This window comes from Pagrus major, chromosome 12, assembly GCF_040436345.1.
Source record: "Pagrus major chromosome 12, Pma_NU_1.0".
NCBI classification, from domain to species: domain Eukaryota; kingdom Metazoa; phylum Chordata; class Actinopteri; order Spariformes; family Sparidae; genus Pagrus; species Pagrus major.
This window is the reverse complement of record NC_133226.1, coordinates 11,636,290-11,650,155: the sequence shown is the minus strand read 5'-3', so window position 1 is coordinate 11,650,155 and position 13,866 is coordinate 11,636,290. Positions and strand designations below refer to the sequence as shown.

The 13,866-nt window shown below is 42.1% G+C and overlaps 1 protein-coding gene across 1 annotated transcript in view; it reads left to right on the top strand.

The window, feature by feature from the left end:
* tnksa (tankyrase, TRF1-interacting ankyrin-related ADP-ribose polymerase a) overlaps positions 1–13,866 on the top strand; it is a 96,255-nt gene that overhangs the window by 13,349 nt on the left and 69,040 nt on the right. The window lies entirely within an intron of this gene.

The following is a 13,866-nucleotide window of genomic DNA, read 5'->3' as shown; positions in this document are numbered from 1 at the left end:
TTCGCTTCATCATCATCATTGTCCCACTTGGGTTTAGATAAAAATATTCAATGTTTTCCGTCCAAAGAACTGAAAAAAGAGGCTTTTACGCCCTTAAAAGCATCGATAAACTCATCGGAGAGCTTTAGTGGCCGACATGGGACACGAGAACTTTGCAGTGCAACTCAGACTAATTACTGGTTCTTTCATTGTTACAAGCCCTTAAAGGCTGCAGGACTCATTACACTTGCTCTGTGTTAGAGGAACCACTGGGACGCAGTTAAAGCTTTTAAACGAGGAACTAATTAAAAATATATGTCTTTTAAATAAATTATTTTTAGTATTTCTTTTTCAATTTCCCCTCAGTTGGACAGCTGCAAATACAGACGTGAGAAAGTTTTTGGTGGGTTTTCAGGCCTGATTTTTGTGAATTTTTCTCGCCTACAATGTGGCATGTAGACGTGTTGCTGTTGTGAGTGACGGCTGATGAGTTATGATTACTTTTTCTTCAGTTGGGAAAGGTTGAAGACATGGTTTTTGTTTGCAGTAGTGGATGAGTAAAGAGAATTTAAAATGAAAAATCTCTTCCTGGGCTCACTGTCTCTCTCTGTGGTTATTGACGTAGGCTCTACATCAGTTTTCGCAGCACCACTTCTGTGTTTGCACCATCAGTTTATCCTCGTTAGGCTCTGTGGTAAATGAGATAAACCTCGAGATACCACAGTGAGGAGCTGTGCGATGTCAGAACACGAGGGGAGGATTTCACCGCAGCCACACTGTGAAAAATTATTGTCCTCGCCAGCTTGAATTGAAACGAGGTAGTTCGGTGCCAGAATTATTGAATGTTGCTGCATATGTCGCAGTTAGCCCCTTCACCCTATCTCAATATCTCAGTAAGTTTAACAATGGAGCTGTCACGGAAATGCGATTTATGAGCAGTAGAAGTGGAAGATCTAGCAGAGCAGTAATTCAACCGATCTTCTATATGATAGAAAGTGTTTACCAAACATTGCACACACTGTATGTGTGAGTGTACTGTATATACTATATAATGACTCAAGGCGACTCATAGTGCAAACAACAAACTGACAGACTCAAACACAGTGGTGCTTACAAATTGGAGTGCACTCAGCGCAGCTTTGTTGTGTTTACTGACACTCCGCACTAGCAGAGGTCATGACGGAGCATCAAAGATGTCTCCAAACTGAGGATTTAAACACGGAGTCTATCTCACTTTATCAAGTGCCGAAACAAAGATGTGAGCAGAATCTTAAATCAAAAGAGAAACAAATAACAATTACAGCAACATACCCAGTCCCAGCGTTGTTTTATTTCAGATTAGGCTTCAAACTATGAGGCGCACAGGGAGAGACATGAGACAGAGGTGCCACATGAGGTGAAAGGGGCAGGTGCACGTCGGTGCCCTGATAACAACAAGGATTTATTTATTGTATTTTTACCTGCTGATCTGGCGTGCTTCCCAACAGTCAGCGCTCGCAGCAGCAGTGGGTTTGACACACAACTCATGGAGGTACGCAAGGTGCTGCTTCTTCTTGGAGTCAAATCTGATACACATATTTTTAGATTCAGTGTGACCTATGCTTTAGAGGGATATTATCTGTGATATCAGAATGTATATGTATGGAGAAACATCCATAAATCTGCTTAGAAATCATAGAAAAAAGATGTTCCGTGTAGCCTCAGAACTTGCCTTAGAAAAATCACATTAAAAAGGTCTTCAGTCTCACATGACACCAGTAATGGTTGTCTTTACACCCATGAATACATTGCAAACAGGAACTGCTAATTGCTAATTCGGCATACTTAAAGGATGCCAATCTGCAAAATTGTAAACATATACAGACTAAAAACCCGCAGCACAGTTGTCTCCGTTTTGTCTAAGGCTGGCCCCACGGCGCCAGGACCAGTGTGTGACTACATTTACATTTTTACCTGTTTGAACACTTTGATACTGGGTTCAGTGTGCAGCAGCTGCCTTCACACATATTCATTCATGAGACTGGCTGACCGTGAGGCAAAAGTCGACTTCACCAGTGACCTACTGAACCCTGATGTATTTTTAAAATGGAAATAGATTTTAAGCAGATGTATGATTCCCCATTTGCTCACTCTAGGAATCTTCAACCCCTATGATGGAGGAAAAGAGAGATTTGGTATTAAAACATGTTTTCATTTGCATAAAATAGGGGCTTCTTGAACACATTTTAACTTGTCATAGTAGGGAAGTCACAGGAGTAATTAATAAAACTAATTCATTAAGCCATGCCAAAGAGGCAGCATGTAAAAGACCAGGTTGCTGGCACTGTATCACCTCACTGCATTGCAGCCTTAATTGAGGTTATAAATTACACCTGTGCCGTCCTGAGACATGTCAAAATGTCTTCAGTGAAAAAAAGCCTATCAGGAGGTCGCCAAGTGATATTTACAGATGGAGTATAGTCCTTACAACTCACAAAAATATGACAGAATACTCATAGCTTCGCTCAAGTATACAAGCCTCCAAAAGGAGCAGATGGGTGCGTTGTGAAATTTTAATGAAAAAGACAACAACGAGACATTTACAAAGACGGCTAAATGTTATCATCCGTTTGCAACATCTGCTGTTTCCAGTGATGCATTCAGGTGAAAATCAGCAGCTTACAGAGCAACCAGTTGATCCTTAACACCAGCTCTCTCTGTTCTGTGGTTCAGATCAGACAAATTCACCGCATCTGGTTAGAAAGGTGAATTATGCTTCTAATGGCCATCACTAATTACCTAAACTAGCGTCCTGTTACGTTGTTTGTTCGCCCACACCACCACAGAGTGATTCCACTGTTGTAATTACTGTCAGCAGTGATGCATTTAACACAGTGCCCTTAAAGATGGTTTTATTATTGCTTAGGCCTTTAAATTTTCTTTCCAGGAAAAATCCCTCAAGAGTGTAAATGTGAACATATATGATTGTGTTTGTGTTTTGTGTATATTTGTGGCCTCCGCATAGGCGTCTACAGTGCCACCCTGCCAGCGCCTTTCTCCTCCCTGTCCTATATGTTCTGTGTCTACACTATGGGTTTCTGCTCAATTCCTCATCTCTGCCGCAGGCCAGCACAGCTTTCAGCTTCAGTCTGTGGTGATGGAAGTTTATATTGACCCATAAATTAGCTCTACCGCCCTGCCACATCCAACCGACTGCTCTCAGAAATGATAGACTCTAGGCCTGTTCCCTGATAGCTGGAGATGCAAAACTGGAAAACAGAGCAAATTAGTTTCTTTTTTTTCCAAAGCAACTTCAAACAACCCTCACGCGGCATTTTAATTATGTCTTTTTTCCATACAGTTTGTTTTCCTGATCAGGGTGAACATGTCAGAACAGGGCAGGGCGGTGTTGATTCACACTCCTCAGATTTTCCTTTTTACTCGCTCATACAGGGAATTCTGCAGTTCGGAACAAGACGTCACTGTTCACACCACAGCAGGGGCCAGACTCGCACACACAACTGTTTTTCCCATGTAGAGGATTTGATGACAAAGGCCTCGTCTGTCTGCATCAACATTTTTCGCAAGAGTACAAGAAGCTAGTACGGACAAGCTCCTCCAAACGTATTGTAATACCTGTTGTAATCTACTGTTGCAAAATAAATGAGCAATTAAGTCGGATAGAAAATGTGAATTCATCAAAGCCGACAAAAAAAAAACCTTGAGGTTAAACTCTCCTCATTACTCTATTGTGCTTTTATATTGTAAAAGCTCGGAGAGTTTCAAGTTAATTATATTGTTCCTTATCAGGTTACAAAAGAGGGCATGCACAGATTTGCTATGAGATTAGCTTATCACTAAATGGTCACTGGCTCCTCGAGCTAAATTCGGACGTCCCGCGGTACACAGCGTTTATCAGATGTTGTAGCGAAGCTGGTCTGTTCTGACCTGATTTATAGCCCTGCGTCGCTGAGAAATGCAAGACAAAGGCGCATTTTGTGATCAAGCCAAGTCATTTTCATACAGCCACGGCTCTTTAATCACAAAGTGAATGAAAGGAAGTACATTTTGGGTCGCATGTATAATGAATTATGCACAACATGCTCATTTATTGTTTTGATGGACTGGTCTTTCATAGAATTTCTTTAAAAACAGCATACAGTAGGCGTAGATCAAGACCAAATTGTGGCCGCTGCCTGGGCTGGCCGAAAATATCACTATCTATTCAATCGCAATCACGATCCATGATCTAAATTGCAATCTTATTTCCAGTTTTGAAGTGACTGTAGACTGTATCTGACTTGAAATAGCCACTGAATTTTTCCATTTGCACCATTAAAATTCAAATTTTGCATTAAAGATGCTTCTGTCTTGGCACTAGCTCCTCGTCCGCCATGCTGCTAGCTGTAACTCAGGTTGCACTGTCAACAATACCCAAGAAGAGCCACATTAACTAGTTCGTCCAATCAGCATAGCCATCCTGTTGGTTACAGCATATTGGTTTATTCACATAGTGCTGATCTGCTAGTCAATCAGGTTATGTGAAGAATGGAAACAGAAGTAAGAACACATTTAATGTTGGAGTCGCTACAATTTGCTTGAACCATAGGAAGCCCTTGTGTCGATCACAATCCAAAATCATCAGGTCGGCCACTCAGGTTTTAGGTTAAATGATCACAAGATCAAGATCTTTCGTGGGTCTGGGGTTTACCATCTAGACACAACCCTAGTTTAAGAGTCTGGTTTTTCCAAGGTTCCTGCACAAACATAACAGACTAAACCGAAATATTCTTGAATTCCCAAATATGTACTGATAAGCAACTGAGAGACACAAACAGTAATAACATCCCAATTGCTAGGAATGAAATCTGGCAATGTACCTGTTTGCAATCCACGGATATGTTGAAACAAAGGCCGCTTGGTTCAGGTTTGGAAAAGATCACGATTAGGCTTAAAATACCTGCTTTGGTTTTGTTGCCACAAACACGCCTGGGAATTGTCATAAAAAACATATCCAGTTATGTCACGCGTACAAAATTTTGAAAGCCTGTTGTCCCTTGTCAAAAATATCCAGTGATGTCACGCTGGAAGGCTGCGGTGGTTTCTCGTGGTTTCTCACTAACAAACGTGATATGATGCTTATTGTAGAAATGTCCATATGGCACGTATGACAAATGTGACATATCAGTGGTTTGCAGAAACTGCCAACATTTTATCCTGCAGACTGGGTTGAGTAATGATGTGAAAAGCCCTACAGAGGAGCTAACCTAGGAAACAAAAGGATCACCAGGAGGATTCTACTTTACATCCGTCTTTGCTGACGTTGGTGATTGATCTTCCTCTGGCCGGCAAGCAGTGATTAGGACACTTTTCATCAAGTTGTTTCTGCCCTTGACGATTCTTTCTCTTCTCCCCTCATCTCTCCGTGGCTTTCTTTCCCCACTCATCAATTACAACATTGTTTAATGAGCTTGCAAGTACAGCATGAACTCCATCCACCCCTCACCCTCTACATCAGCCTCGGTGTCGCTCTCTTTCCGTCTGACACGTCATCTATACTCTTTGTCCACTTGCCCCCTGCCGTCTCTCACCCGTCTTAAGCTCTGTGCCAATCAGTCTTTCCATCTTGCCCCTGTGACATTTGTCATTTATTCTCTCTCTGCTCTCCTTCTGCTCTTTCTGCTTGGAAAGTCTCACTCTGCCTCATCCTCTTCAAATCTCCGACGGTAACATGATTCCAGTGTTTTATCAGTCTATGAAGTACACATAGATAAGCTGTTGGTACTTCAGAGACCTCGGCTAACCCTGAAAAGGAGGCTAAGGCTTTGTCTACTGCATTTTCCAGCAAATACGTTTAAGATCCTTCTAATTAACAGACACTTGAGACATACTTTAACTGGTAGAGGTAATTTACATTTTAATGTCTCTTTAATTTCTCTGGCATGATGCTCTCATTGTCAATTTTGTCCGCATCTTTAGTATTAAGCTCTCGTAGCTTTGTTGGTTTTTGTCTCAAATAGGAAACAAACTGTGTTAAGGTTTAGCTCTATAAAAAAATATTGATTCTTTTTCGGAGATAAACACCTGTAGAAGAAGAAGAGACTTTACTAACTTCAGCCTTCAGGCTAGATGACAGCATGAGTGACAGGCGTGTGTGGGCTGAACTTTGAGCCACCGAGGGGGAGGAGGGCTTGACTAACAGAACATGTACCACACAAAGGTGTAAAGTTACATGTTGCGCTGGGACTGAAAGTGCTGTACAAAGTATTGACACGTTTATGATAAGAAACAAACTATCACATGAGAAATTGAAGCAGTCAACAGGAATATTCTGGTATTTTAAGCATTAAGACTAAAAGTCTACATCCATAGTGTCTCTGTGAGGATGTATTTAGGTTTAGTAGTGCTTTGAGCTAAACGCTAACAGCAGAATGCTAATATTCTCATAATATAAATGCCAACATGATGATGTTAGGTACAGTGTTTGCCATGTTTACAACCAGCATTTAGAGTGATAACATGTTTTATTTGACTGTATGGCATGTGGCTCGCTTCAGATGTTTAGATAAGGGAGGTAGTTTGCCCACAGTGAGTTTAGTCACCTGCAGCTCGCTTCAAACCAAGACTATTTCCTAATACATGAAACCAATTCAATGTATGACAGTGTTTCCCACACATACACTTTATATTGGCTTGCCCAAGTATATTTGGCGACCCATTTTAGCCTTTTAAAGGCCTGCTTTTAATTTTTTTAATCCATCCAAGAGAACAACGTCCGCAACCGATTAACTCTTGGGCAATCTGCCCTGGCTCTTCCCCTCCCGTCTACTGTCAATCACACATGCTGTACAGAGAGAGAGACAGAGACTCTCTCCTGGTATTACATCTCTCCTGTAAACACACTGACTGTGATGCGACCTCTCCTTTTTAATGTAGGCCTACTTATGCTGTTATTTTGTACAGACTCGTAAGTGCACCTGGTTGTTTTGATGTCGTTCTGTGCATGTTGGTTTTAAACGGCACCGTGCCACTTGGGTTTTGTACAACACGGTGTGAAGAACAACAGATAGGACAAGGTCAAATCAATACTGTTGCTTTAGATATAAAAAATGTTTGAAATGTCATTCTGAAAGCCTATAGATTTGGACAGTAAATAAAGAAGGACAGAAAAAAACTTGATTATTCATGCCTGTAATTATTATTGCTGCATAATAAAAAGGAGAGGAAAAACACTGGAGGGGATAAATAGAGACGGAAAAGAGACGAGAACAGAGAGAGAGTGAGAAACAGAGTCCATTAGCTGCTATTAATTACCACTGATTGGTATTCACAGACTAGCTGCTTCTGAGCCTCTGAGAGATCAATTCTCCACTCTGGACCTCAGTCAACACATGCGCACACACACACACACACACACACACACACACACACACACACACACACACACACACACACACACACTGGCTTGCTTATTCCGTTGGCCTCTCTTGTTTTAACTCTTACTCACACTTTTGCACACAAATTCCCTCTTTGATTTAATTTACTCTACAGGCATACTAAAAAGTCGTCTTTCTATATTGAGATGTAACATTGGTTCCGGCATGTACACTGCGTCGTGTTTGACACCAGCGTGGACTCGAAATGACAGATGTGACACTTGTCTGGTATGTTCCCAGCAGTGTCAAACATGTTTTATAATTTCACAGCAGGTGCTCTCTCGCGGAATAATGATAATTTATCACTTGAAGGGATTTAATGCAGTTAATCTGACACACTGATGACTAGTGTTGGCCAGAGTTTCTGATGCCATGTCTCGTTCTCTCTTCGTGCTAAGGCTGCTCACTCAAGCTTAAAAAAAACATGAAGACGTACTTGTCTTTTTGCGTCAGTGCAGGTATATCCCGTTGTGAGTCGAACAGCAGGTGGGAATTTGTTCTAAATTGTGTCTAAAATTCATTGCTGTTTAAATTGATTCAATCTGAGTGAATATACTTAAAGTTCGAGGCCTCCAGTGCCACTGTTAAGACAGCCTTTGATCCTTCTTTTCTATTTTTATTCTTTTTGATGCAAACGAGTCAGCACACACACACACAGTCAGTGTTGCTCAGTATTGGTTGGAAAGTGCAAGGCAATATCTGTGTGACCTTTTGTCAGACTGCTGCGGATAGACAGGTGAGTAAAGGTCTAGGATTTCCCTCATGGCCAAAGCAGTGGATCACAGGACATATAGGGTGTACGATACAGTCCTTGGATTATTGGACTGAATTTGCAGCAGTTGTTTCCTTATTAAAAGTGTGTTTGACTCTGTCTGTGAAAACAGCAGAGAACAGAAGGAGGAGCATTTCTAAGTGACTCATATGAATAAATGATAAATGTGAGTATTTGTCCATTAGCTTTCTTTGATGACTCCTATTACTTTTAGTACAGCAATGACCCAGTTGCCCCATGAAAATCAATTGAGTCTTTGCGTTTCGTCTTATTAATTCTGTAAAGCACGTTCGAACATTTTCAGCTTTATAGGCTAATGAATTTCTTGAATTGGATAAACAAAGCATTAGTCTCACTTAAACAACCTGAGTGGTCAAAGTTGGCCTCACACTTCGATTTAAAACTTGAACAAAACTTGGCTCCAGAGACTCTTCGGGCCAATCCCAATACACCTCTTGCCCTACCCGTTCATTTTTTGTAATCACACCTAGGGGGAAGGGTGTCCCAATTTCTTGTTGGAATAGAGGGGTAGGGCAAAGTGTTAGGACCTCATTGCCCTCCAAACAGAAGTTTTTTCAGAGGCACACTTCAAACTGATGGTTATGAGAACCGTCATTTCAAGGATTTCAAGATTTTTGTCAATTAAATAGATACATTTTCAAGTTAATAAAGTCACTGTTTGTCGTCAAGATGAAAATCACAACAAATCTGGGCTTATTGACAACTGCAGTTATGTGAAAGGAGAGTTTGCTAGTTCTGTGAGCTGATAATATATGGGACTGGCTCTTCAATGTTTCAGTTATGGTTTTTGGTGACCGTTCAACAAGACAATGTCGCTAATGCAACTGTTGGCTCTGTAGTCTTTATAATAATGTATTTTAACAGTCTTATATTTCATCAATTTTATGACAAACTGACTTTCTCAAGGTGAAGATTATCTTTTAAATTGACAAACATCATATGTGTGATTCATGGCACAATTCAGCAGGATCAAAAACTGCACTGCACTGCACTTGGTTTGGAAACAGATTGCGAGTGTCCATACTTTTTTTTTCTCAGTCAGATAAATGGCAAATGGCCTTTTGATAATACCAAGATTGCCACAATAATGCAAGAGAACTCACCACAGCTGAAGACAGCATATTGGAAATGTCCGGTTGTGTTTATTTACATTAACAACATCAGCGACTACTGATGACATATGAGGTTCTTGAAGGCTTGTCCCATTTCATAGAGGGACATTTCATCCACTACCCCTTGTGACTCTGTTCTGAGGGGCAAGGGGACACAATGTGACTTAGGGGTAAAAATTGGAAATGGGATTGAGCCTTAAGACTGGATTTTTGTTGTCATCCTTCACTATTTGCTATTTCAGTAAAAAAAACACTGTCACCCAGGCTCGGTTCAGACATGACAGATAAAGTTCATCTTCCCCCCTTACAGTGCAGGTTTTCAGCCCAGCTGTAACTTGGATCTTGTTTTGTCTCCAGTCTGTCATGAAGGCAGAATGTGGAGAACTTGAAGAGGCTGAGTGAACAAATGCAGAATTAAACAACTTTGAACAAGTTTTTTTTTTTTGTCAAGAATCCCCCCCATCGTCTTGTCATAGTTAGCTTTTCATCCTGGGGAATGAGTTACGGACGGCAGTAATAGGCTGTCAGCGGCAAAGAAACTGCAGCTGCGAGGATGTGCTGATATGAGAGGGATGGGGGGAAAAAGAATCTCCAGAGAATAAAATGGCTTCCAATCATCCTGCTTTGCTACAGCGCAGATACACTTTTCTCTATCCCTCTGCTTTGTCTTCATTTAGTCATTATTTCTGCCACTGTTTTTTAACTACAGGGCGAAGTTAGAAGATGAACAAGTTTCTGTCTCTAGTAAATCATTTGGGGGTATTTTTTTTAGTGTGAACATTCATTGGGAGGATAATTTCCAACAGAAACTGTGGCTCACAATCATCGACTTGCAACTGCCTTCAGTTCCCAAACAGCAACTTACTGGACTATTGACTGCAGTGCCTTGTACAACAACATTCCTCTTAATTACCACAGAAGACTGCCATACTTTAAGCAAGAATATTTGAACTGGAGAAGACTTGTGAACTCCTTGAAATGCTCCCGATGTCTCCCACCGGGGAGATAGTTCAGCAGAATTCAACTCGCAAATGACGCCATAACTTTTTACAGACTCACTTAAGCAAAATCAGTGAAGTCATGTGCTGTGACTGGGATTTCCTCTTGGTGGAATCTGGACACAAGACCTAAAGATAAGTGCGAGGCTTTACTCAACATTTATGGCTTCAGCAGACCCCGGACATTTAGCGAACGGCCAAAGTCGTACATCAACCCAGACCACAGCCACTACCAACATTAGAGCTAGAAGGCAGGTTTGAACCATTAATACAGTTTCATGAGACAAGTGGAGAAGGCCGCTGATAAGAATGGACAAGGGGGAATTATGAAGAACATGAAGGGGAACAGAGCGAAGGTGAAACATCTAAAGGGAGAGTTCTGTCAGAGATGTCAGACAATAAGTGGTAAGACAATTAAAACATACTGCTTTACACATGCTATGATCTGTGACATCAAGAATTCATCCCTCAGCTGATGTCTCAGCACCCCAAAATTAATCACATGATTCTACATGTGGGTGCCAATGATATTTCCAAAGAGCAATCCGAAGCTAAAGCAGGATTTCATTGAACTGTTTAATGCCCAATTGTTTATTACCACCTGAGGGATTAACAGGTTCAGCAGACTTCTAGCATTGAGCACATGGCCCAGCAAAGCCTGTGGTCAGTAAGGGATCAACTTAATTGATGACTTAAATCCCTTTTCGGGCATGTATTCAACTCTTCATAGCAGAAGGTCTTTACCCAAGCAGATTTGCAGAACTGCTGGACCATTTTTGGACTCCAACACCCATCGGCTAGGTCTAACCCCTCTTCCCTTTTTTCAGTTTGCACATCCTTGATTCCTTTCCTCGCCTCCTCTCTTCACGTCTTTTCCTCACCCACCTAAGATCCGAGATGAGTAGGTTAAGAAGAGACACAAGAAGAGAGGCATTGAGGTAACAGGCATTTAACAAAATGAGACATCCATGCTTTGGAGCTGTCATTTTGAATGTCAATTAAACATGACATGGTTTGTTAGAGTCTAGTGCAGTGTTCATGACAGCTTTTATTTTTTACTTCTACTTCAATTCACAACATGGCATAATGTGACATATTGTTGTTAGAACAGCAAGGTTCTACACAAACTGCGAGGGCATAGCGTTTGATCGTGCCTTTGCTCATCTTAAATCACTAGTAACTAACCTATGATAAAAGAAATATATTTGTAGAGCCCTGCCATAGTTTGTATATTCTAGCTGTGTGTCACCCCTCCAAGGACTTCCGCAAATTATACACTTGTGCATCCTCAACCCAATCGCCAGAACAAAATTTTGCGATGTAAGTTTCTGCAAACCACGGATATGTTGCCATGCCAAACACTTCCACCAGGCCTGTCTCCATGTTACTGATTGCAGCCATTCTAGACAATGCTCATGTAGCTATTGGCTGCGCCACGGCACGCTTCAGTAGCGTCCCAGAAGCGGCTCTCGGCTCTGCTATTTTTGACTATTTTTTAAATTTTTTGACTGCGGCTGCGTCATTCTGTGCCGGGCAGATTGAATCAGACAGGAAGTCAGACAGCGGAATGGCATAGTGCATCTGGTCAATTTTCAAAATAAAACGACCTGTGCAGACTCTGCATCTACAGCGCAAGAAAGATGGAAATATTAACAATAAACACACCTAAAACAGACAAATAACAAAACAAATAACTATGTAGCCTACTCAACCAAGTTAGAAGCACAAAAATCACCAAAAAATTATGAAATAAACACAACTCTATGACAATATGAGTGAGATGCTCCAAAAAACGTTGAAACAGTCTCGAACTGTGCTCATTGGCTTGGCAGCCTTCTTGCCTGTACCTCCACCACCATCTCTTCCACCTCCAGATATGATAGTCAGGGTCATAAACATGTAATGTGAATGCGATGTAGCATGTATTGTATAAATGTCTATATGGTGCCTAGGCCCATGGGGCGTAGAAATGTGAAAGTACCTGTGATTTGTCAGCATTTTATTCTGGCGACTGGGCTGGCATCCTTGCTATCTGCTCCTCTGGCAAGCCTCCTTCCTCCTCAATCCTCACTCCCCATCCTCGACATGCATTTTAGGAATTGAGACATCCTTCAAGATGGTGCGCTATCGATTTCCGAGTCACATGCAGGAGGACAGAGGAGAGGGGAGACGAGAAGGCACAAAATAGAGAAATGAGAAGAGCCCCAAGATGTTGCGCTCTGACACGCGGCGGCCCTCAACACCACAGCCTCAATGTCAGCATGTTGACAACCAGCGCATGGATCAGTCTTCCTCCTCCCGCACAGTCTCCCCTCACCCCTGCCTCACCCCTTATGGGACTCGCTGACAAAATGGAAGTGCTGTTTTTCTTTCCTTTCTTTGTTTTTAAGGCATAATGTGAAGCACTTTGAATATGAAATGTGCTCTTCAAATACGCCTTGTGATAACTGGAACTGGTACTAATCAGATTCTTTCACTGGCAGACAGGTTTTCATCTCTTGGAATCAATTAGCGGCTTGTGTCCACCCCGCTCAGCTTCTCGAGCTAGCAGCACTGAACAGAAGCTTTGGGAAGCGTTTGTCCCTCCTCCTGCTGTTGCTGTGTGACTAGTACCAAAAAAAAAACCAGATTGAAGCACGGTGTACTTTAACATAAATTGAGTGTGTCTTTCTCATATTCCTGCAATGCTATTTTGAAGAAGTGCTGTCGGGAAATGCTTCCGCTCTATTGTAAATAAAGAGAAAAGGGAAATTGTTTCTTTGAGGAGTGGTCTGCGGTGGGCAGGCAGCTGTAACATAGCAGAAAATTAGCCAGCGTGCTTTCTCACAAGGGCTGGCGGAAAATGATGAGAGATTTAAGAGAGCGAGGGATGGGGAGGGGGCTGGGAGATGGAGAGAAAGTCGATGGACGAGGGGAGCGGGAAGGGAAAGAGAGAAAGAGAAAAGAAAGTGAGGAAAGATGACGATGCTCAGTGTCTTGGGTGACAAACGAACAAAGAGATGAACTGATGCGACGTCGAGTGAATGCAAAGAAACTGGAAGAGTGGGCAGCTCTGATCGGTGTGTATGTTAGGAGCCTAATCATGAAGACAAAGAACTGCTGTAGCTGCTTCGAAGGCTTCGTCCTGCTAACGCAGCGGGAGCAAACACAATCTCGCACCTGTGTGCACCTTACAGCGCCTGCGTATGTGTGTGCGTGAAGGAGAGGGAATAAGTGTGAGTTCCTGTGGCTGCAAGGCCAAGTGTGTAGCTCTCTTCCTCTTATCAGTGACATGCTCATTGATTACCACGATGACTGCTGTTTCATTGGTCCCCAGTGATGAATGAGCCCCAGCCCCATTTCCAAAATGACCTAGCAAGGGAAGCAAAACAAAGTGACTTTTTTTATTTTTTTATTTTCCAATGTGTCTCTGTGTGTGTATGTGTGTGTGTCTGATGCACTTCCAAGGTTCCCTCACCCCAGTTGGGCCGCTTTCCTGCAGCTGAAATTGCCTAGTTTTCCACACGGCCGCACAGCTCCACAACTCTTGTGAGCGAGTGAGTGAGTGAGTGAGTGAATGAGTTGGCGAG